We start from the raw sequence: 25872 nt of genomic DNA, 5'->3' as shown, positions 1-25872 counted from the left end.
CTGGCATGTTCCCTCCATGGAGAAGACGGTCGAACAATGGCAGAAGGAAGGGTGAAGGCAAATGGAGGAGGGAGTAAGAGCGTGTGACAACAGTTTCAAATCGAGAGGGAAAGGCGAAGAGGCGACGGACGATTGCCACGGTACACGAAGAGGCGCCCCGGCCTACATAGACGTCCGTTAGGAAATTGTACAAAAGGACTTGCCATTGTCTCACTTGCATGTTGGAACGGGACCACATGTCAACGAAACATGCTGTGTAATTTCTCGTGCAAAATGCGATCTAGCCGCGTTGCCCGAGGTGCCAAATTAGTTATCGACCTTTATTTTTTAATGGCGTGCCGTTCAGTTTTGAAGCACGACTAACTGGTACTGTATGCAGAGAAAATATAAACTACTCTACCACTACTCCACCTCTAGTACTAGTAGTATAAAAAAGATATATAGGCTGGAGCTTTAGCGCTTTCTTGCTAAGGGCTGCCCACTTGCTTCTCACACTATAACCCTCTCTCCAGATCTAAAAAAGATGGCTTCTCTCTCCCTCCTCACGGTGGTCAAGGATCCGCTGGGGAAGAAAAGGACGTGCAGCGTTGATGCACTTGTCGTCGGTGAGCGAGGTCACACACTGACGACAAGGCCGTCCTCTCAGACCTAGCGCCCGCGCGGTATGGCCTCCGTCCCCAAGCTCGCTGCCATAGTGTGTGCGGAGGATGATGACCACGAGTGAAGCCACTTCCCGCCGACCCTCAGGTATGCTACCTCTTTTTGAACCATACCCTTGCTCTATTGCCCCATCTGCCACGTCGATGCATGTGGATCTTTTACCACTCCACCATCTTCCCAATTTGTTATCCTCTGCTCTGCTGGTCACGTAGACGAAAACCTTAATTTGCACTATTAAAGGAAACCCTACTTCATGCAGACTAATCCATGTCTGGGTTGAATAAGGAAAGGAAGGGAGACTGTACTGTCCAAGAGAGTAGGCATCAAACCCACATCTAGGTTGAAAAGGGGAAAATCAGTAGCTAAGGAACGAGTCTCGTGTCTCTTGGTTGAATAAGGGTAGAAAGGCATGACAACGCAATAGAGAATGACCAGGTCAATCAGTTTGTTGTCCTCACATAGGAAAAAGGTGGCTATAGAGAACAAAAATGGGACGTAATCCACATATGTTGCCTGGATATTTGTTGCTCTGGGCAACCATACCTCCCTCACCACTCTATGTGTCCGTTGAGGTACATCGTACTGGTGCGCCCACTGTCCGAATGGGCCTCCCATGCTCTTATTGCCACTTTTTTGCTGTTAGTATAACGCCAGACGTCAGTCAAGCAATGCTACTATTAATGTGCTGCCACATTTAACTAATGCCACACTCAGTCTAATGCCATCGATAAATTTAAGCAATGCCATTTAATGTCACTGGACTATTTCAGGGTTAGCTGTTGATTGTGGATGTATTAAAGATTTTTTAGCTAAGGCATTTTAATGTTGTTGCACAGCTAGTATACCAACGATGAAGCTTGTTACTACCTTTAGATTTTTGCACCGTTAATGCTTATAGATTACATACCTCACTTGAAGGAAATATGCCCTAGAGGCAATAATAAAGTTATTATTTATTTCCTTATATCATGATAAATGTTTATTATTCATGCTAGAATTGTATTAACCGGAAACATAATACATGTGTGAATACATAGACAAACAGAGTGTCACTAGTATGCCTCTACTTGACTAGCTCGTTATTCAAAGATGGTTATGTTTCCTAACCATAGACAAAAGAGTTGTTATTTGAGTAACGAGGTCACATCATTAGTTGAATGATCTGATTGACATGACCCATTCCATTAGCTTAGCACCTGATCGTTTAGTATGTTGCTATTGCTTTCTTCATGACTTATACATGTTCCTATAACTATGAGATTATGCAACTCCCGTTTGCCGGAGGAACACCTTGGGTGCTACCAAACGTCACAACGTAACTGGGTGATTATAAAGGAGCATTACAGGTGTCTCCAAAAGTAGATGTTGGGTTGGCGTATTTCGAGATTAGGATTTGTCACTCCGATTGTCGGAGAGGTATCTCTGGGCCCTCTTGGTAATGCACATCACATAAGCCTTGCAAGCACTGCAACTAATATGTTAGTTGTGAGATGATGTATTACGGAACGAGTAAAGAGACTTGCCAGTAACGAGATTGAACTAGGTATTGGATACCGACGATCGAATCTCGGGCAAGTAACATACCGATGACAAAGGGAACAACGTATGTTGTTATGCGGTCTGACCGATAAAGATCTTCGTAGAATATGTAGGAGCCAATATGGGCATCCAGGTCCCGCTATTGGTTATTTACCGGAGATGTGTCTCGGTCATGTCTACATTGTTCTCGAACCCGTAGGGTCCGCACGCTTAAGGTTACAATGACAGTTATATTATGAGTTTACATGTTTTGATGTACCGAAGGAGTTCGGAGTCCCGGATGAGATTGGGGACATGACGAGGAGTCTCGAAATGGTCGAGACGTAAAGATTCATATATTGGATGATATGGTTAGGCCAAGGGGTCAAGCCCATGAGGCTTTAGATCGGTGCAAAAGGAGTTTTGCGGAGTCCAGGGGGCCAAACGCCGGAGACCCTGGCGTCTGGCCCTGGGCCAGACGCCGAGGCCCATGGCGTCTGGGCCAGACGCCAAGGATTGTGGCGTTTGGTCCTGGAGTCCGAGTGGGACTCTTGCCTTTCGGGCAAAACCGACTTTGAGGAGGCTTTTGCTCCAAGTTTCGACCCCGGGGCTCAACATATAAATAGAGGGGCAGGGCTAGCACAAAAGGGACAACAAGTTGATCCACGTGATCTATTCCTTAGCCGTGTGCAGTGCCCCCTACCACCATATACCTTGATAATACTGTAGCAGAGTTTAGGCGAAGCCCTGCTGCTGTAGTTCATCAAGATCGTCACCACGCCGTCGTGCTGACGGAACTCTTCCCCGACACTTTGCTGGATCGGAGTCCGGGGATCGTCATCGAGCTGAACGTGTGCTCGAACTCGGAGGTGCCGTAGTTTCGGTGCTTGATCGGTCGGGCCGTGAAGACGTACGACTACATCAACCGCGTTGTGCTAACGCTTCCGCTTACGGTCTACAAGGGTATGTAGACAACACTCTCCCCTCTCATTGCTATGCATCACATGATCTTGCGTGTGCGTAGGAAATTTTTTGAAATTACTACGAAACCCTACAGTGGCATCCGAGCCTAGGTTACTTATGTTGATGTTATATGCACGAGTAGAACACAAGTGAGTTGTGGACGATACAAGTCATACTGCCTACCAGCATGTCATACTTTGGTTCGGCGGTATTGTTGGACGAGACGACCCGGACCAACCTTACGCGTACGCTTACGCGAGACCGGTTCCCTCGACGTGCTTTGCACATAGATGGCTTGTGGGCGACTGTCTCTCCAACTTTAGTTGAACCGAGTATGGCTACGCCCGGTCCTTGAGAAGGTTAAAACGGAGTCTATTTGACAAACTATCGTTGTGGTTTTGATGCGTAGGTGAGATTGGTTCTTACTTAAGCCCGTAGCAGCCACGTAAAACATGCAACAACAAAGTAGAGGACGTCTAACTTGTTTTTGCAGGGCATGTTGTGATGTGATATGGTCAAAGCATGATGCTGAATTTTATTGTATGAGATGATCATGTTTTGTAACCGAGTTATCGGCAACTGGCAGGAGCCATATGGTTGTCGCTTTATTGTATGCAATGCAATCGCGATGTAATGCTTTACTTTATTACTAAACGGTAGTGATAGTCGTGGAAGCATAAGATTGGCGAGACGACAACGATGCTACGATGGAGATCAAGGTGTCGCGCCGGTGACGATGGTGATCATGACGGTGCTTTGGAGATGGAGATCACAAGCACAAGATGATGATGGCCATATCATATCACTTATATTGATTGCATGTGATGTTTATCTTTTTATGCATCTTATCTTGCTTTGATTGACAGTAGCATTATAAGATGATCTCTCACTAAATTATCAAGAAGTGTTCTCCCTGAGTATGCACCGTTGCCAAAGTTTGTCGTGCCCAGACACCATGTGATGATCGGGTGTGATAAGCTCTACGTCCATCTACAACGGGTGCAAGCCAGTTTTGCACACGCAGAATACTCAGGTTAAACTTGACGAGCCTAGCATATGCAGATATGGCCTCGGAACACGGAGACCGAAAGGTCGAGCGTGAATCATATAGTAGATATGATCAACATAACGATGTTCACCATTGAAAACTATTCCATCTCACGTGATGATCGGTCATGGTTTAGTTGATTTGGATCACGTAATCACTTAGAGGATTAGAGGGATGTCTATCTAAGTGGGAGTTCTTAAATAATATGATTAATTGAACTTAAATTTATCATGAACTTAGTCCTGGTAGTATTTTGCAAATTATGTTGTAGATCAATAGCTCGCGTTGTTGCTTCCCTGTGTTTATTTTGATATGTTCCTAGAGAAAATTGTGTTGAAAGATGTTAGTAGCAATGATGCGGATTGGATCCGTGATCTGAGGTTTATCCTCATTGCTGCACAGAAGAATTATGTCCTTAATGCACCGCTAGGTGACGGACCTATTGCAGGAGCAGATGCAGACGTTATGAACGTTTAGCTAGCTCAATATGATGACTACTTGATAGTTTAGTGCACCATGCTTAATGGCTTAGAATCGGGACTTCAAAGACGTTTTGAACGTCATGGACCATATGAGATGTTCCAGGAGTTGAAGTTAATATTTCAAGCAAATACCCGAGTTGAGAGATATGAAGTCTCCAACAAGTTCTATAGCTAAAAGATGGAGGAGAATCGCTCAACTAGTGAGCATGTGCCCAGATTGTCTGAGTACTACAATCGCTTGAATCAAGTGGGAGTTAATCTTCCAGATAAGATAGTGATTGACAGAATTCTCTAGGCACCATCACCAAGTTAGTAGAACTTCGTGATGAACTATGATATGCAAGGGATAACGGAAACGATTCCCAAGCTCTTCGTAATGCGGAAATTGACGAAGGTAGAAATCGAGAAAAAACATCAAGTGTTGATAGTAGACAAGACCACTGGTTTCAAAGGGCAGAGGGAAGAAGAGGAACTTCAAGAAGAACAGCAAGCAAGTTGCTGCTCAAGTGAAGAAGCCCAAGTCTGGTCCTAAGCCTGAGACTAAGTGCTTCTACTGCAAAGGGACTGGTCACTGGAAGCGGAACTACCCCAAGTGATTGGTGGATAAGAAGGATGGCAAAGTGAACATAAGTATATTTGATATACATGTTATTGATGTGTACTTCACTAGTGTTTATAGCAAACCCTCAGTATTTGATACTAGTTCAGTTGCTAAGATTAGTAACTCGAAACGGGAGTTGCAGAATAAACAGAGACTAGTTAAGGGTGAAGTGACAATGTGTGTTGGAAGTGGTTCCAAGATTGATATGATCATCATCGCACACTCCCTATAATTTCGAGATTAGTGTTGAACCTAAATAAGTGTTATTTGGTGTTTGCGTTGAGCATGAATATGATTTGATCATGTTTATTGTAATACGGTTATTCATTTAAGTAAGAGAATAAATTGTTGTTCTGTTTATATGAATAAAACCTTATATGGTTACACACCCAATGAAAATAGTTTGTTGGATCTCGATCATAATGATACACATAATCATAATATTGAAACCAAAAGATGCAAATTTAATAATGATAGTGCAACTTATTTGTAGCACCGCCGTTTAGGTCATTTTGGTGTAAAGCGCATGAAGAAACTCCATGCTGATGGGCTTTTGGAATCACTTGATTATGAATCAGTTGATGCTTGCGAACCATGCCTCATGGGCAAGATGACTAAGACTCTGTTCTTCGGAACAATGGAGCGAGCAACAGATTTGTTGGAAATCATACATACTGATGTATGTGGTCCGATGAATATTGAGGCTCGCGACAAATATCATTATTTTTTGATCTTCACAAATGATTTGAGTAGATATGAGTATATCTACTTGATGAAACATAAGTCTGAAACATTTGAAAAGTTCAAAGAATTTCAGAGTGAAGTGAAAAATCATCATAACAAGAAAATAAAGTTTCTACGATCTGATCGTAGAGAAGAGTATTTGAGTTACGAGTTTGGCCTTCAGTTAAAAACAATGTGAAATAGTTTCACTACTCATGCCACCTGGAACACCACAATGTAATGGTGTGTCCGAACGTCATAACCGTACTTTATTGGATATAGTGCAATCCATGATGTATCTTATCGATCTACCACTATCGTTTCGGGGTTATGCATTAGAGATAGCTGCATTCACGTTAAATAGGGCACCATCAAAATCCATTGAGACGACGCCTTATGAACTGTGGTTTGGCAAGAAACCAAAGTTGTCGTTTCTTAAAGTTTGAGGTTGCAATGCTTATGTGAAAAAGTTTCAACCTGATAAGCTCAAACCCAAATCGGAGAAGTGCGTCCTCATAGGATACCCAAAAGAAAAATGTTGGGTACACCTTCTATCACAGATCCGAAGGCAAATTCGTTGCTGAGAATGGATCCTTTCTAGAGAAGGAGTTTCTCTCGAAAGAAGTGAGTGGGAGGAAAGTAGAAAACTTGATAAGGTAATTGTACCTTCTCCTTTATTGGAAAGTAGATCATCACAGAAATTTGTTCCTGTGACTCCTACACCAATTAGTGAGGAAGCTAATGATGATGATCATGAAACTTCAAATCAAGTTACTACCGAATCTCGTAGGTAAACCAGAGTGAGATCCGCACCAGAGTGGTACGGTAATCCTGTTCTGGAAGTCATGTTACTAGACCATGACGAACTTGCGAACTATGAGGAAGCGATGATGAGTCCAGATTCGGCAAAATGGTTTGAGGCCATGAAATCTGAGATATGATCCATGTATGAGAACAAAAGTATGGACTTTGATGGATTTGCCCGATGATCGGCAAGCCATAGAAAATAAATGGATCTTCAAGAGGAAGACAGACGCTGATAGTAGTGTTACTATCTACAAAGCTAAAATTGTCGCAAAAAGGTTTTCGACAAGTTCAAGGTGTTGACTACGATGAGAGATTCTCACTCGTATCTATGCTTAAAGTCTGTCTGAATCATGTTAGCAATTGCCGCATTTTATGAAATCTGGCAAATGGATAAACAAAACTAAATTCCTTAATGGATTTAATAAAGAAGAGTTGTATACGATGCAACTAGAAGGTTTTGTCAAATCCGAAAGGTGCTAACAAAATGTGCAAGCTCCAGCGATCCATCTATGGACTGGTGCAAGCATCTCGGAGTTGGAATATACGCTTTGATGAGTTGATCAAAGCATATAGTTTTATACAGACTTGCGGTGAAGCCTGTATTTACAAGAAAAGTGAGTGGGAGCACTACAACATTTCTGATAAGTATATGTGATTGACATATTGTTGATCGGAAATAATGTAGAATTATTCTGTAAAGCATAAAGGAGTGTTTGAAAGGAATTTTTCAAAGAAAGACTTCGGTGAAGCTGCTTACATATTGAGCTTCAAGATCTATAGAGATAGATCAAGACGTTTGATAAGTTTTTTCAATGAGTACATACCTTGACAATATTTTGAAGTAGTTCAAAATGGAGCGGTCAAAGAAAGAGTTCTTGCCTGTATTACAAGGTGTGAAGTTGAGTAAGACTCAAAGCCCGACCACGGCAAAAGATAGAAAGAGAATGAAAGTCATTCCCTATGCCTTGGCCATAGGTTCTATAAAGTATGTCATGTTGTATACCAGATCTATTGTATACCCTGCACTGATTTGGCAAGGGAGTACAATAGTGATCTAGGAGTAGATCACTGGACAGCGGTCAAAATTGTCCTTAGTGGAATAAGGATATGTTTCTCTATTATGGAAGTGAAAAAAGGTTCGTCGTAAAGGGTTACGCCGATGCAAGTTTCACACTAATCTAGATGACTCTAAGTCTCGATCTAGATACATATTGAAAGTGGGAGCAATTAGCTAGAGTAGCTCCATGCAGAGCATTGTTGACATAGAAATTTGCAAAATACATGAGGATCTGAATGTGGCAGACCCGTTGACTAAGATTCTCTCACAAGCAAAACATGATCACACCTTAGTACTCCTTGGGTGTTAATCACATAGCGATGTGAACTAGATTACTGAATCTAGTAAACCCTTTGGGTATTGGTCACATAGCGATGTGAACTATGGGTGTTAATCACATGGTGATGTGAACTATTGCTGTTAAATCACATGGCGATGTGAACTAGATTATTGACTCTAGTGCAAGTGGGAGACTGAAGGAAATATGCCCTAGAGGCAATAATAAAGTTATTATTTATTTCCTTATATCATGATAAATGTTTATTATTCATGCTAGAATTGTATTAACCGGAAACATAATACATGTGTGAATACATAGACAAACAGAGTGTCACTAGTATGCCTCTACTTGACTAGCTCGTTATTCAAAGATGGTTATGTTTCCTAACCATAGACAAAAGAGTTGTTATTTGAGTAACGAGGTCACATCATTAGTTGAATGATCTGATTGACATGACCCATTCCATTAGCTTAGCACCTGATCGTTTAGTATGTTGCTATTGCTTTCTTCATGACTTATACATGTTCCTATAACTATGAGATTATGCAACTCCTGTTTGCCGGAGGAACACCTTGGGTGCTACCAAACGTCACAACGTAACTGGGTGATTATAAAGGAGCATTATAGGTGTCTCCAAAAGTAGATGTTGGGTTGGTGTATTTCGAGATTAGGATTTGTCACTCCGATTGTCGGAGAGGTATCTCTGGGCCCTCTCGGTAATGCACATCACATAAGCCTTGCAAGCACTGCAACTAATATGTTAGTTGTGAGATGATGTATTACGGAACGAGTAAAGAGACTTGCCAGTAACGAGATTGAACTAGGTATTGGATACCGACGATCGAATCTCGGGCAAGTAACATACCGATGACAAAGGGAACAATGTATGTTGTTATGCGGTCTGACCGATAAAGATCTTCGTAGAATATGTAGGAGCCAATATGGGCATCCAGGTCCCGCTATTGGTTATTTACCGGAGATGTGTCTCGGTCATGTCTACATTGTTCTCGAACCCGTAGGGTCCGCACGCTTAAGGTTACGATGACAGTTATATTATGAGTTTACATGTTTTGATGTACCGAAGGAGTTCGGAGTCCCGGATGAGATTGGGGACATGACGAGGAGTCTCGAAATGGTCGAGACGTAAAGATTCATATATTGGATGATATGGTTAGGCCAAGGGGTCAAGCCCATGAGGCTTTAGATCGGTGCAAAAGGAGTTTTGCGGAGTCCAGGGGGCCAAACGCCGGAGACCCTGGCGTCTGGCCCTGGGCCAGACGCCGAGGCCCATGGCGTCTGGGCCAGACGCCAAGGATTGTGGCGTTTGGTCCTGGAGTCCGAGTGGGACTCTTGCCTTTCGGGCAAAACCGACTTTGAGGAGGCTTTTGCTCCAAGTTTCGACCCCGGGGCTCAACATATAAATAGAGGGGCAGGGCTAGCACAAAAGGGACAACAAGTTGATCCACGTGATCTATTCCTTAGCCGTGTGCGGTGCCCCCTGCCACCATATACCTCGATAATACTGTAGCAGAGTTTAGGCGAAGCCCTGCTGCTGTAGTTCATCAAGATCGTCACCACGCCGTCGTGCTGACGGAACTCTTCCCCGACACTTTGCTGGATCGGAGTCCGGGGATCGTCATCGAGCTGAACGTGTGCTCGAACTCGGAGGTGTCGTAGTTTCGGTGCTTGATCGGTCGGGCCGTGAAGACGTACGACTACATCAACCGCGTTGTGCTAACGCTTCCTCTTACGGTCTACAAGGGTATGTAGACAACACTCTCCCCTCTCGTTGCTATGCATCACATGATCTTGCGTGTGCGTAGGAAATTTTTTGAAATTACTACGAAACCCTACATCACTTTCATGAGATAAGTCAATTTTTTTGTACAGTGTCAAGAGGAAAGGTCAAGAGTGGGCACCTCCTCCTCCGGCTGTTCTCTTGATTCGTTCGATCAAGTTTTTATGTTTGACCGATTATTGGGATAGCAATTTTTAGGTCCCCTCGAGTTCGAAATGATATTTACCTTGAAGGTACATGGTTTGCAATTTTTTTATACTGTCATTAGTTAATAATGCTAGTTACCTTCAAACTTTTGTATTTGGTTTAATGCTCTTGCACAGCTAGTATACCAATGCTGAAACTTGTTACCTTTACATTTTGTATTGTTAATTCTTATAGAAATCTTCCAGTGCTAGAGCTTATGGAAATCTGTTCAGTAAAACCATTGTACTTTACCCTGTAATAAAATAACTACTCTACTGTTGCACTAGCCACTGGATTAGTGTATATTTGTATTATTCGAATGGTGTTGCATTAGCGTATGGACATATATAAAGTGTGGCAAGCTTTCCCAGATATGTGCTCGAGAAAACTACTACCTGTTTTTCTAAATACTAGACGTTTGGGTACTTTAACGTAAACTGCAAAAACGTCTTATATTAAGGAACAGAGGGTGTGGAGTTCACTCAAACTATCCCGGTAAAGCTAGTCACACCTTTGTTAAAATTAATGTTCATTACGTTATCAGAGGAGGTCCGTATGTTTGTCTATAATGCCTGTCAACTACATACCTGACATCATGATGTAATGTTAAGTCATTTCCTTTTGTACAGTGTCACTGGATTGTCAAGGCGGTGATGGCATTTTATTTGAGTTGAACTGCACAAAATATGCTTAAAAGAAGAGGAAAGGTCAGGAATGGCTCAATTTTTCAGAAAAAACTATGTATGCCTTCCTGACATCAGCCGTTGTTGCCTTATTTATTCCTTCAAACATGTGGTTAGAAACAGTCTTGCTATCTTTTCCCATTAAGAAATTGGAATGCTTATATTTGTGATCCTACAACTAGTGCCACTTTTATAGTAATCACACTTTCAATATCTATGCAAACAGGGATGCTCGATTTTAGTGGAACTGCACAAAAAGTCCAAATGGTTCAACATTAGGAGCATGTTTTCTTCCAAACATTTATATCCAATTGGTGGCACTATGAGCTGATCATTACAAAGGTACATGGTTTTCTACTATCTTGCAACTCTTTTTGTACTGTCATTAGATAGTAATACTAGTGGTTTGCATGTGAATTTATTGGCAGGGTGGACCTACATTGGAGGTGTAGGACAGGATTCAATGATTGGATGCTCAATTTTGGTTGTATTGATTTCACCTCTTCCATCACTGCGAACATGGATATCCTTGGTCTGATGAAGAATAGGCGCTATATTTCTGCTCTGAACCAGCAAATCAATTCAGTATGAAATTGTCCAGGGCAAAACATGACTGTATCAAATTGTCCAGTGCAAAACATGACAGATGCTAAGCAGAAGAGACGTGTTTAAACCGAAAATACAAGGTGGGGTATATGTTTACTAGCTTCTTGATATTTGTGCAGACAGAGATGTCTGCCCGTTCATGGACTGCAGAAAAGTAGTAATGTACTATTTGTTGGCCAACACTAGGTGCTTCATTGCTTTGGTCTGATTATACAATGGGCATATTTTTGCCTAAGTTAAAGTTTGTATTCCAAAAATAGTCTCGCCGTGTGATCGAGAGAAGACCAAATCATATTGCAGTGGATGTTCCTCCATCATGTGTGGTTCATTCTCATGGTTCCAGCTGTTGGTGAAACCACTTACATTTGCAAGAGTAATTGTAGACTTCGCAAACAAATTTGTCTTTCACTCTGTATTGAATGTGTCCAAGAGAAGCATCCATGTTAGTAGGAAGAACAGATGTTTTTTCTAGATCTTTGCTTTTGGAGCTACATATTTGTATATGATATGTGAATCATTGAGATGCATTAACATGTTGATCTTATGTATGGGAATCATACTAGTTGGTTTTGAATTTGGGCTACTAATGTGAACATATTACAATGGTAGGCCTTTGAGTCTCGTGTGAACATTTCAAATAGATCGGCTCTTACTGCTATGCACAGCATGATCCTTATTTTTGTGTTCTTAGTGTTTACAAGTTACTAACAGTTCCATATTTCTATTTGCTCAGTGTTTACAAGTTATTGATCGATCACTAGCTAGCCTACTAATGAGCTCCTGGCAGTTTTAGTTGCGACACAAGATCCGAAGTGGCAGTTTTTTGAATAAAATGCCTACCTCTGAAGAAACTGACAAGCTGCTCTGAAGAAAATGCCATGTGAATCTGAAGAAATTGTCAGCAAAAATGTTCGCATGGCTTATCTCCCAGCGAACGTTCATCAGCTAATGTGATCGTACACGTACACCATCCGACCTACTCGATCCTACACGTACACTATCCGACCTACTCGATCCTACACGCATAAATAGCAGATCACGCACGTACTACCTCCTTTCCGGTTTGTAGGGCTCAATTCAAGAAATGACCTACTCGATCCTACACGAATAAATAGCGGACCACGCATGTACTAGTACCTCCTTTCCGGTTTGCAGGACTTAATTCAAAAATCTCACCAATCTCTGTCTGAGTTTAAAAGGCTCATGAGCTACAGTAAACTATTCGGATGTAAAAGGCCCACAACAATTAAAGCGCTTCTTTTTTCGCATCAGTTAGCTGCCTTCATAATGGCTGGCTGCATGCAGCCACTCAGAATCGTTTGCAGCCAGTATGCGGAGCAGAATGCAATGAGTTGCGGCCGAGGGCACGCATGCAGCAACTTAAATCGCTGGAATTAATTAGGCTTAAACTTCTGCATGCAGTTAATTATTGCCATGCCTTGGTCTTACTGCTTTGGCTCACTGGACTAATAAACCCGGACGGAGGGAGTAGATGGTGAGTGGTGGAATCATTATTGACAAGAAGGGAGTACCTCATCTGGATGATTCGAGTGCACTCATTTGACCGTCATGCCGGCGTGCGACCCAGCACGGATGGGACGGGATGGCACAGTCATAATTTCAGTTTTTCTAGTTTTCCACGGCAAGCTGGCGTGCTAAGCCATGCCTGCTTATGCATTGAATTTCGATGACCGTCGCGTTTCCTGTGACACGCCGGTTCGCCTACCTTCCGCCTATAAGTATTGTTTCCCGGCCTTCTCCGGTGGCACCATCACCCAAATCGCCCTATCCTGATAAGCTCCCACCGGCCTGATGTCGCTGGCCACTTATCCTCGCTCTCGCCACGTCCGCCATGCCCCCACCCATCCACGATAGGTGACACCGGAGGCGGTCACCTCCGGGACTAGTGTTCAGTTTTTCACCGGAAGGCAGACGGAGGGAGGAGGCATTCTATCGGTCTTTAGATGGCAATGCGGAGTATGAGGAGTTGTTGGAGAGTGACCGCCTGGCGAAGGAGCAGTGTATTGCCGATTTGCACCGCGAGTGGGACATGGAGCAGCAACGCACCGACGCTCTGAGTCGCGAGCAAAGCGCCCGCAACTAGGCCAACTACGTAGAGGCCAGCGCCCGGCAAATAGCCCTGGAGGCTGTCGGGCACGCACGGGTTCGCGACGCCGAATTTTACTACCAGCTCGTCAAGTGGGTTTCCCGCTTAGAAGCCGAAGCTTCGGTGGACCACGTCGACATGGAAAGGGCCAACGCGTGCGAGCAACGCACCCTATCGCACCTCTGGCAAGTCCGAGGCGAGGCGGAGGACGCCGGTGCTGGTGTTTAGCATGTACCGTAGATGGCGACCAGCATCGTCTGGTTAGCTAAGAGTAAGTTAGTACATGTACGCTACTAGAGTATTAGTGGGAGTGGATAGTTAACTTGGCTATGATGGTTGTATCGTCGAAGTTCAGTACTCTATATCTAGATCGGACTTGTTACTTTGCTCTGAATGTTGAACTTTCCGTTTGAATATATGGAATGGGCTGTTATATTTTTAAATGGGTTGTATTTGTCCGCCATGGGTTTAGAGGCTGACTTGTGGGCCAACCAGGTTGACGCGTACACAATCAGGAGATGATTGTACGTGGAGAGGATGACAGCAGGGACCCGCCAAGGTCAAGGCAGTACGCAAGTAAGTGCCTCTTTATTTCAAGCCAATAAAAAAATGGCTCCTCCTAATGGATTTCTGACATCTGGGTCCCATGCCATTGTCAACGTACGAGCGACTAACACCAGGGACCCAGCAGCTTGCCCAGTTTTTTTTGTTTTGGGTCAATTTGATAAATGCCACTCCAAATCAGGTGATTCCGAGAAATGCCACTGCAATTTCCAAACTTTGAAAAATGCCATTTCATGCCATTTCCAGTGGCATTTTTCGAAGTCTGGAGTGGCGTTTTTCAAAGTTTGCAAATTGCAGTGGCGTTTTCCAAAGTTTGCAAAAATTGAAGTGCCATTTTTTAAAGTTTGGAAATTGCAGTGGCATTTTTATGAATCGCCATAATTGGAGTGGCATTTATCTAATTTGTTTTTGAGATGGAAGCAGTGTATCAACTGGGCTATGCGGGGCACTCTGGCCTGTCTAGATAACCTTTTCTTTTATGTTTACCACAGGCCAGCCCAGTAGTTTTTTCTTTCTGAAAATGGCTAGCCCGTTTTTTTGTGATTTCTCAAGTAAGTCGCTTTGTCAGGCCTATTGGACTGCAAATCTTTCAAGGCAAGGAGAGCTTCATTCAGCTGGCCGAGAAAACGGCCTATCAGTAATGAGAAATGGGTTGTACATTTTTTAAACACATCAAACCGACAATTAGTTCCAAATTTCTTTTTTTTCATTTCGAGATTTTAAATTGCATTGATTTTTATGCGTGGACATTGTTGGATTTTATATTGATATACATTTATTTTTTAAATCAGTTTGAATGTGACTCAAAATTTGGGGATTAAAAACAGTTCGAACCGCACCGAAATATGCAAAATTTCATATAATTTTTTAACCGTGGCCACAATATGGGTTGTCATGCTAACAAAAAGAATATGGGCTCAAAAAAACCTTAAGAATTAGCAAATGGGTTATAAATTATTGGAAATAATGGCAGATGGGTTGTATGTTGTTTTCCACAGATTTGAGGCTTTCCTAAAAAAAGGTTGACGCACAAGTAGTGACTGTTGGATTTCCATCCAACGGCCGTCGTGCTTCTTCAATCTCTGCTCTTACCGCTCCAGCCACTCAAACAAGTGCCGGAGGGACTGCCTGCTCCCTCCTCCCGCGGCCGATTGTGCTGCTGCGCAGGCCTCACCGCCCCACCGTACTCCCATTGCTGTCCTAGCCATCCCTCTAAACACCCACACCTGCAGTTATTCTCCGACGATGGCAGACGAACCAGTAAACCCTCGTACATTTGTACTCCCATCCGCATGGGAAACAACTACCGAGTCTTCCCTGGCTCCGCGTTGTTCCCTTCCTAGGCATCACCGTCATCCACCGTCCTGGTCCTCTCGGTGCGGCGTGGTCAACGTGGTCAACGACCAACATGCATCTGAAGTGGACTATACGTGGAGAGGCTGACAGTTGGGTCCACGGCCGCACGCAAGGAAATGTCTCCTTATTACGCGCAAAATAATGATTCTCCACCTGACATCTGGGACCCACTAAAAGGGCCTCTGTATTTCACGAAAAAAAGTTACCGCCGCTGATAGCTCGGACCCACCAGCTATATCTTCGCACGCAAGGAAGTGCCTCCTTATTACGCACAAAAAATGAATACTCCTCCCACTAGCTGGGACCCAGTATAGTGGGAGGCTGACTTGTGGGCCTACTAACTTAACGGGGATGGAGGGATTTGTCAACTTAGTCAATATGAACGATTCTAGCTCCAGTGACTGTACGATGTCCATCCAACGGCTGTAGTGCTTCTTCAACCTCTGGTCTTCTTGCTCCAGCCGCTCAACGCAGCACCCGGCGTGCCGCCTGCTCTTGCCTCCCGTTGCTGGTTGTGCTTCCGCGGAGGCCTCACCGCCCCCTACTACTCCCGCCGCTGTCCAGGCCATCCCTCCACTCACCCACACCCCCTGTTATTCTGCAGCGATGGCAACCTCACACCGCAGCCGAACCAGTGAGCCCTCATACTCCTCTCCGCATGGGCATCCACTGCCGCGTCTTCCCTGGCTCCGCGCCATCCTCTTCCTAGGCCTCACCGTAGTCCACCGCCTTGTTGCTCTTTGCACGGCGTGGTCAATGTGGTCAACGACCGACTTCCATCGGAACAGTACTGTACGTGGAGAGGCTGACAGCTGGGTCCATGGCCGCAGCAAGGAAGTGCCTCCTTATTACGCGGAAAATAATGATTCCTCCACCTGACAGCAGGGACCCACCGGATGGGCCACCGTATTTCATGAAAAAAATGTTCCCCCTGACTGCTGGGACCTAACAGCTACATCTTTGCACACAAGGAAGTGCGTCCATATTATGGGCAAAAAAAATGATTCGCCCCCTGACTGCTAGGACCCACCATCTACATCCTCGCACACATGGAAGTGCTTGACAGTCGGGACCCACCTGGTCGAAGCATACGTAGCGTTGTCGTTCTGGTCGCGAACGTGTACGTACATACTAGTCGATGTAGAGGCGCGCACTTGTCATAGCAGAGGCGCAACAGTGTCGCAGTAGAGGCGCACACGTAGAATGTACACGTATGTACAACGGTCAGGGTGCAAGAAAGAAAATAGGGCCATGTACGTACATACGGGTGGGGTCTCGAACGCCTACTCGCGCATAAGTACGGCCAGGGCTCGTGTACATGGCTGGGTCGGAACGAAGAAACTGCGTCGTCGTCATGTTCATGGGGAGGCAACCGGCTGGGTCGGAATGAAATGCATCGTCATGTTCATCGGGACGGCTTGGACGAAACATCCAATGGAAGGGAGGCCTGGCGTACCGCAACGGAGGAAACGACCTTGTGTTCGACCGGCCACGGTCGAAACGGGATCCTCTTCATTGGGAGGGGTCTGGCGTACCGCAAAACGGAGGAAACGGACTTCTATTGGACCACCTACGGTCGAAACAGGATCCTGTTGATCGGGAGGGGTGTGGCGTACCGCAAAACGGAGGAAATGGACTTGTATTGGAGCGCTACGGCCGAAATGGGGGTCCTGTTCACCGGGAGGGGTGTGGCATACCGCAAAACAGGACTCCACGAGATACTATTCATCTCCATCGTCGACCTTCTCCAGCCTCCACGGGCTACTATTCATCCACCGTAGACCTCCTCCAGCCACCACCTGCGACTGTTCATCCACGGGCTCCTGTTCATCCAGCCTCCACCACGCGCTCCTCCACCAGCTACTATTCAACCAGCCTTCTCCACGGGGTCCTGTTCAACCACCCCTCCACGGGCTACTGTTCATCCAGCCCTCCACCGGCTACTGTTCAACCATCCCTCCACGGGGTCGTCCTGTTTATCCAGCCCTCCACGAGGTCTTGTTCATCCACCCCCAACCGACTCGATCGGGGTCCTGTTCATCCAGAGGCAACACCACGGGGTCCTTTTTATCCACCCCCACCAGGAACTGTTCATCCAAACCCCCCAACAACGCTCCATGTTCATCAAGGGAAGGAGGCAGCAGGGTTCGATCGGCTTCAATTAGCGGCAGTAGTGAAGGAATCACTCGGGTTCAGTAACGTAGCTAGTGCAATCGCTCAGGTTTAGTTAGATCCCAACGCCTTGCTCGGGTTCAGTTGGAGCCCCAATGCCTCGCACACACGCGCGTACGTGTACGAGAGAAACGCTCATCGCTCGGCCCCCGACCACCCACCGTAACATGGAACTCCCCGAAATTTTCCTCGCCCTCGCTTCTACCATGGTTTTTTCCATCATGGACAGCCCAAAGAATGTCATGCAACTGCATCTCTGGCCCGCCCAGGACGAAAAGCCCATTTTCTGTCATGAATTTTTGTCATAGAAGTAGGAGCCCACCACATCTATGATGGTACCGGGTTTTGTCACAATTATCGTCATAGAAGTGTCATAAGTACGATAAAAAAAATTCGTTCGGCCCAAAATGTCACGGATGTGTCTTTTTTTGCAGTGTAGTACCACTCTATACATTGGACTACATCTCGGACGGTGGGCCAGTAGTACCGCGCACCAGTTTGGAAGTGATGCTTCCCTTCCTGGAGCGGCACTATCGGACCTAGTGCAGTATTAACTACCTTAGTGGGCCAATTCTCCCCTGACTTTCCACCCGCACCAAGGCGGCACTGCTACGGTAGTACCAGCTATTTTTCATATAGCCGGTACTACCGCGGTCTTGTGCGGTAGTACCGGTCAGGCCTTCGCAGTACAGCCTAAAGGGACCAGCGAGAGCAGTACAACCGCTCAGTACAAAACTACATAACGGTTAGATTTGTGGGATACCTATAAAAGGAGGGATTCTCCTCCTTTGACATATCTCTTCCCTCTCTCTCTCTCATTCATTTTTGCCAAAGATTATTCTAGCCCGATCTCCCTTCCTAGTCGCTCAAACTTTTTGATCTTCTAGGATTTGAGAGAGGAAACCTAGATCTACACTTCCGCCGAAGGAAATCTGTTTCCCCCATACTTTCTCTTGTGGATCTTGTTACTATTGGGTGTTTGGGCATCCTAGATGGAATAGATCTCCTCGGAGCTACAATCCATTGTGGTGAAGCTTCGTGGTGGTTTTGAGAGCCTTCAACTGATTTGTGGAGTTTTCCCAAACCTTGTGTGTGAAGGTTCCGGTTGCCTCCTCCAAGGGCACCGTATAGTCGAATCGTAGCATCTTTCATTGTGAGGGTGCGAGGAGAATAATGTGATCCATTATGGTGCTTGGTGAGCATCATGTTGCCACACCTCTCCAACGGAGATGTACCCCCCCCCCCCCAAAGGATGGAACTTAAGGAACTACATCATTGTCCCCACTTGTGGTTCATTCTTTCCTTCACTTACTCACAAGCTTGTATTTTTGTGTATCTTTACTAGCTTGTGGTTATCTTGTTGAGCTTTGCATATACGTTGTCCATCTAGTTACATATCTAGATAACTTATATATTGTTGGTGTAGCCCTAAAACTAGAAAATAAGATACACATTGTCACTACTGCAGGATGCTACTGACGCGACACTATGATCAGAGACCCTTTGACGAAACTATGTGCGATGCATTAATCACAAACGATGATGTAAAAAACCATCAAAAAAGATGCAAAACGTTTGCGATGAAGGATACATCAAACATGGTTCAAATTTATTTGCATGTGCGATGTGGGGCATACGGTTGATCCATACGAACTGTTTGCGATGAGACAGAACAACAGAAATGGGCAGCCATATCAAGGTTTGTGCGATATATGGCATACAGTTCGCTTCGGTGAGTCATTTGGGATGATCGAGTTGAACACAAACGATTCGGCGAAACAAGATGTGTGTGATATCCGGCAAACAGGTCGGTAATTAGAATTGTGTGCGACGATTATAGACAGCCCATACGGTCTTTTTTTGTGATTTGTGTGCTCGTCGGGGCACACAATTCAAGAAACCAACCTGTGGGCGATAATGTAAAAGATCTCTGTCGAATACGTATTACTAACCGTCTACAATGAGATTGACGGGGGAAACAGAGATAACGAATTAATATGAGCGAACGGAAATAGAGATATATACAATCTGCTTAATTTAGTCCTTGTTATTGTTGTTATTGGATGGCCACACGATGTCATCTTGGCAAGGATACTTCTTGCCGCTGATCATTGGCTTTTCATTGCCGTCGCCGTCATCATCGTCGTTGCTGCCTTGGTCCTCCTCCTCCTCGTTCGACCATTCCTCCTCCTCATTATTGTCGTCCTCTTCTTCGTCCTTCGATGGATCCTCATCCGTCTGGTTGTCATCTGACGACTCCGAAGGCAGCGTCCCTTCCATGATCCGGATATAATCGAGGTCTAGGCTCGACACTGGACTCATGGAAGACGAGCGGGATGATTCCGATGTTGACCTATCATCGGGCCCCAGATTGCTGGCGGAACTGTCGTCCTCGCTGTCTCTCTACATGGTTGTGGTCGTATAAAAACCATGAGATTGCAGAGTGTGTGCAAGTGTGTAGAGCGGCCTGCTGGGGACGATGAAGATGGTCGACACTTAAGCGGGGTATGTAGGGAAGAGGAATGCCAATTGAAATGGGGGTTGACGTATTATCTAACCGCTAATATAATCAACTGCAATTATTTGTACCTAGGCACTCCAAATTCCCTGGTTTGTGCAGTTGTCAATGTGATAATTAATTACGCACATGCATTGGAGCGTCCAAATATGAAACAAGCATTTTTCGTAGTACTTCTACTCCCTCCGTACCAGCAACCTAGGTGGGGGGAAAACGAGAGAACTTGATGATTATTTGGTAATCAATACCATTGCATGCAGAGAATTGACCATTGCATGCATGTTATGCTAAGTAGTCTGAAGTCATTGAATGCATACTAGCCGCAGGACTCCTATTGGCTGATTTATTTTTTCGGGACAAAAACAAGGAATGAGTTTGGGGATTATTTGGTTTTTGTAATGTTACTTATGCACCGGTACCTGTACGAATGGAGTAGGACAGTTGGCAAGCAATACATTGAGCTCTTCTTATTGATGAAGCCAGTAATAATCAAACACAAAGGAAAGAAAAAAAAGAAAAATATCTGCATGAATCTTTGCGTAACATCAATGGCATAGGAATGTGCATTACTTAGAGCACATCTAGATGTGCTTTAGCAATACTGTCAAACAGAACCCCAAATCATCATTGCAAACTACGCATAGAACATGGCTAATGCGACAACCACAGCTACACATGCTAGTTCCTTCTTGTCTCTTGCTTTCATCTATTGCCTGTGATTGATTCTTTCTTGCTTCATCGTATTGATTGTACATTCCAGATCAACCAGTTTCTTCTTCAACTTTACGTTATCTTCTGCGAGCTTGGTGATAACACTCCGAGCCCTGCCATTCCATTCTTCATCCAGCCAGTTAACAAAGGCACAAACCTCATATCCCTGCCAATGTTAAATAGTATTCAGGATGAGCGGTGGTATTAACTCAAGTAAAATGATGAACTTAGCACTAACCTCTAAGGGGAAAATGAGAAACCGCCTGACAATGTCGAATCCCTCCGTGCATACACGTCGAGCGGGAGTGTGCCCGTGCACAGAACTCAGCTTTTGGTACTTCTCGGTGGCGCAAAACTCGAAGTCAAACTCGTGTTGTAGGAGTCTGGAGTCATGCTCTAGATCCGGCAGATCGCTTTCCTGGGGAGGAAGAGTCATTCAGGACGGATTCAGCAAGGAGCTACTTTGGACATGCTAAAAAGATCGGGATAGATTGGAACCTGACAGGACAATTCGGATCCATAGTGCACCTACCTCTGATGACCTTAGGCAAGTGCTCGGCGGTGACCACCGTCGTCGCGGCGCTGCCAAGAGCGGCGATACCAGCAGGAGTAGCCGCATCGAAACCATCAGCACCACTCGTCTGCAATTCCTTAATGTCAGTGCCACCTGAGGGAATTTGGAAGCTCTCTAGGGATTTGGAGGAAAAGGGGAATCTGTGGGGATAAGCTAACGGTTGGGAACTACTTATCTCACTATATGTTGTATATGACACATTGTTTACACATGTCGTTTGTGTTAGGTATTACAACTTCACACACGATTTCTGCACCAAACCGTGTGAGGAAACAACGTAGGTGAGACACGGTTGCCGTGACATAACTATATGTGATGTACTACCCTGTACATATAATTGAGTTACAGTAATACCGTGTAAACAGCCGCTCTGTGGATATCCGTCAAAAAATAAAATAGCCGCTCTACAGATAGAGATGGCGGCGGCGGCCGAGGCAGCGGCTACCGGATAAGAGGTCAATCCTCGGTCAATGGGCGGTAGCAGTGTCATAGGAGGTCAATTCTCGGTCTGTGGTGGGAGATAGGAGGAGCTCAACCATCAAGGTCGGCAGCGGCGTGATTAGAGCACATCCATCACGGTCGATGGCAGAATAGTGGAGGTCGAACTTCAGACGGTAGCCACACTAAGATTTGCTCTCGACCCTGCTGTCTCGACATGCAGCCGCATCACGCTTCTTTGTTTGCTGGGTGGAGGTCGTTGCGCGGCTAATTAATTAAGGTATTCTTTTCATGAGTGGCTTAATTAAGGTATTCAATTCCTAAGGGTAGTGTTGTAGTACTTTGCGTGTAAAATCACTGGCCATTAATTTTTGTCATTGCACGTCTGGATAACAATATGGAGCGCCCTCAATAATTATGAAAATAAAACCTTGATTTATGCACGCATCTTTGGGCATTAGTTAATCTGTGTATTAATGTTGTTGTTTTGTTTTTAATTACCCTTCGTGTGGTGCAGATGGAATGATCTAAATGGATGAAGAATCAAGAAGCTCAGATTTGATGAGTGGCGTGGCAGAGTTCATGAATTTGGTTGAAAGTACAAAGAAGATAATTGGTGATGAGGATTACATCATGTGTCCATGTAGTCATTGTGCCAATATAGAGTCACATGAAGTTGCAGATGTCGAGTGGCACTTACTCTCTCGGGGATTCATGGATGGATATACATGTTGGACCAGACACGGAGAAGAGCAGGTCATGGATGAATATACCGAGGGCTGCAAGATGCAAAACCCCGGTCAGTGTCACATGGATGTTGAATCTAACATCAGGGCAGAGGCGTCAAGCTACCAATGGAACACCGGAAAGCTAAAATGCCCATTGGAAAACCAAGACGGCGACGCAGACGACGACGAGCTCGATATGCCAGATTTTTGCTGCTATGATTGCAGATTTCAAGGGCCCAAAAAAGGATACAATTGGGTACAAGGATCTACCAACCATTGCTGCGGACTCCAAGAAAGAATTGCATCCAGGTTGCAAAAACAAAATATTCCAAGTTGAGTGCCACCCTGGCGCTTCTCAGATTTAAAGTAGCAAACAGTCTATGAAACAAGGGCTTCATAGAGTTGTTAGGTCATTAAAGATATTCTTCCGGAAGATAATGTGCTCCCCAGAAGCGCGAATGAAGCAAAGAAACTTGTTTGCCCATTGGAACTTGAAGTACAGAAGATACAAGCTTGTGTGAATGATTACATATTGTATCGTGGTGAGTACAAATATTTGCGTGCATGTACCACATGCAAGCACGCACGATACAAGCGCAGAAGAGCAAAGGACAAGCACAAATTGGACGACGAGAAGAAGACAGGAATCCCATTCATGGTTGTTTGGTACTTTCCTTTAATTCCAAGGTTGAGGCGTTTGTTTGCAAACCCTATAAAGGCAAAGAGGTTGCGGTGGCATCATGATGAGCAAACTGCAGATAAATATATGAGGCACACGAAAGATGGGGCTCAATGAGAATTAATCGACAACAAGTTTGAAGACTTTGCCAAGGATCCTAGAAGTATAAGGCTCGGGGGATGTACTGACGGGATGAATCCTTTTGGCGATATGAGCACCAATCACAGCACATGGCCGGTGCTTCTGTGCATATATAACCTAGATCCTTGGTTGTGTATGAAGAAAAAATACAGTATGATCACAATGATTATCCAAAGCCTGAAGCAACCTGGAAATGACATCGACATTTACTTTCAGCTACTAGTAGAAGAACTGCTGACAGTGTGGGTAGAAGGGCCTGCTGTAAAATGTTATGATGCTTACAAAAAGGTGATTTTTGATCTACATGTGATTCTGTTGCACACCATTCAAGATATGGTGGCATTAGGCAACACATTGGGGTAGAAAACAAAGGGAGATGTAGGGTGTGTCACGTGCATGGATAGGACAGCTAGCAGATTTCTTCCCAACTCACGCAAAACTGTGTATTTGCGCCATCGTAGGTTTTTACGGAGAAATCACCCATACCAAAAGATGAAAGATGAATTTTACGGTGCGATAGAGGTAGGTATGGGCCCAAGACCCTATGTTGGGGAGGTGGTCAACAACATGGCTAAACAAATTAATGTTGTGCTTGGCAAGAAGCACGCTTTGACGGTGAAACAAACACCCAAGGGTCAAGTGTTTAACAAGAAATCGGTGTTCTGGAAATTACCTTACTGGGAGATTCTACGTGTACGTCACTGCATCGATGTCATGCACATAGATAAGAACATATGTGAAAGCATCCTTGGTACTCTGCTCAAGATTAAAGGTAAAACAAAGGATGGTGACGGTGCACGGATCTATATGCTTGCTGATCAATCAAAACGCAAGAGTGAAACAGAAGACGATAACAAATTCATCCATGCTCGCAAGAGTTACAATTTTAGTACAAGAGAAGCAATGAAGTTCTTCACCTATTTTTTGTCAGTTAAGACACCCTCTTCCTACTCTGCAAACATCAGAAGTCTCGTGGATATGAGCTCAGGTAAAATGAAGTTGGGACACATGAAGTCACATGATTGCCATGTAATGTTGACACAAATCCTCCCGGTGGCCATCGGGAATCTGATGGACAAAGATATAAGAAACACACTGATTGAGCTCATTGATTTCTTCAACCAACTATGGCAGAAAGTTGTAGATCCTGAAGAGTTGGATCATATGCAAGAGGATATTGCAAGAATACTGTCCAACCTAGAGATGTTTTTCTCAGCGTCATTCTTTGATGTCATGGTCCATCTCACTATGCACCCTGTTGACGAGATATTGTGGTCATGTGTTTCTTCACAACATGTATCCCTTTGAGTGGTTCATGGGAATACTGAAGTGCTAATGTCGGAACCGAAACCATCTAGAGGCAAGCATCCTACAAGGTTATACCGCGGAGGAGGTTGTTGAGTTTTGCACCGAATACATGAATCAAATACCTATAGGTTTGCCCCTCTCTCGCCACGAGGGAAGGCTGAAAGGTAAGCCGGTCCTTGCTGGCATGCAAAAGGCTGCACCCGGAGAATTGGCAGAGAAAGCCATTTGACGGTACTGCTTAACAGCCCAGTTCTCAGCACTTATGCCGAAGAACACTTGGCGGAGATATGCCAAAGCTTCTTACCAATGGCATATCCATTAGATGCAGAGATGAAGGATCACACTAAGAACTACGCCGAATGGCTGAAGAATCCTTTGGCACAAGGATCCATGGATGACATTGCAACGTGGTTGGCCCAAAAGCCATCACCTACGGTGTTGACGTACCAAGCATATGACATAAATGGCTACACGTTTTACACTGAGGAATGTGATGAGAAGACCTCATATCAGAACAGCTCTGTTCAAATAGAATGCATGACTGTAGATGAAGCTGATAAAAGGGTATACTACAGAACCATCAAAGAGATTTGGGAGCTTAACTATGTGAAAGTTAAGGTAGCATTATTCAGGTGCACATGGATCCCTCTTAGTCAGGTAAAGGTTGATGATTACAAGAAGACCTATGTTAACAGGATAACGATGGCATATCACACGGACCCATTCATTCTTGCCAGCGATGCTACCCAGATTTTCTATGTGGAAGACCCCTTGCATAAGAACTGCCATGTAGTGATGCATGGGAAGAGGAGGGTACTGGGTGTCGAGGATGTTGCCCATGAGGACGAGTATGATGAATTTGCTGAGTTGCCAGCCAAGGGATCACACACCCCTCAAACATAGAAGCGTAAAATCATTAGAAAAAACAAGTTCATTCGGGGTCAACGTAATGATCCCAGTTCCCCCATGTTCATGGGAATTAAGCCGTACTAGTTTTTATGCCTATCATGCAACTTAATTCGTTCATTTTAGAACTGTCACGTGCACTGAATTTGTGAGTTATGCCCAGTTTTCTGTTGATGTAAGAATCGTTAATATATTGACCTTGATATGCTAGTATCTCAGACAATGAATTTTAAGTGTTTATTATTATTATACCATAGA

The sequence above is a fragment of the Triticum aestivum genome, chromosome 5B, assembly GCF_018294505.1.
Source record: "Triticum aestivum cultivar Chinese Spring chromosome 5B, IWGSC CS RefSeq v2.1, whole genome shotgun sequence".
NCBI classification, from domain to species: Eukaryota; Viridiplantae; Streptophyta; class Magnoliopsida; order Poales; family Poaceae; genus Triticum; species Triticum aestivum.
This window is presented reverse-complemented; position numbering follows the sequence as displayed.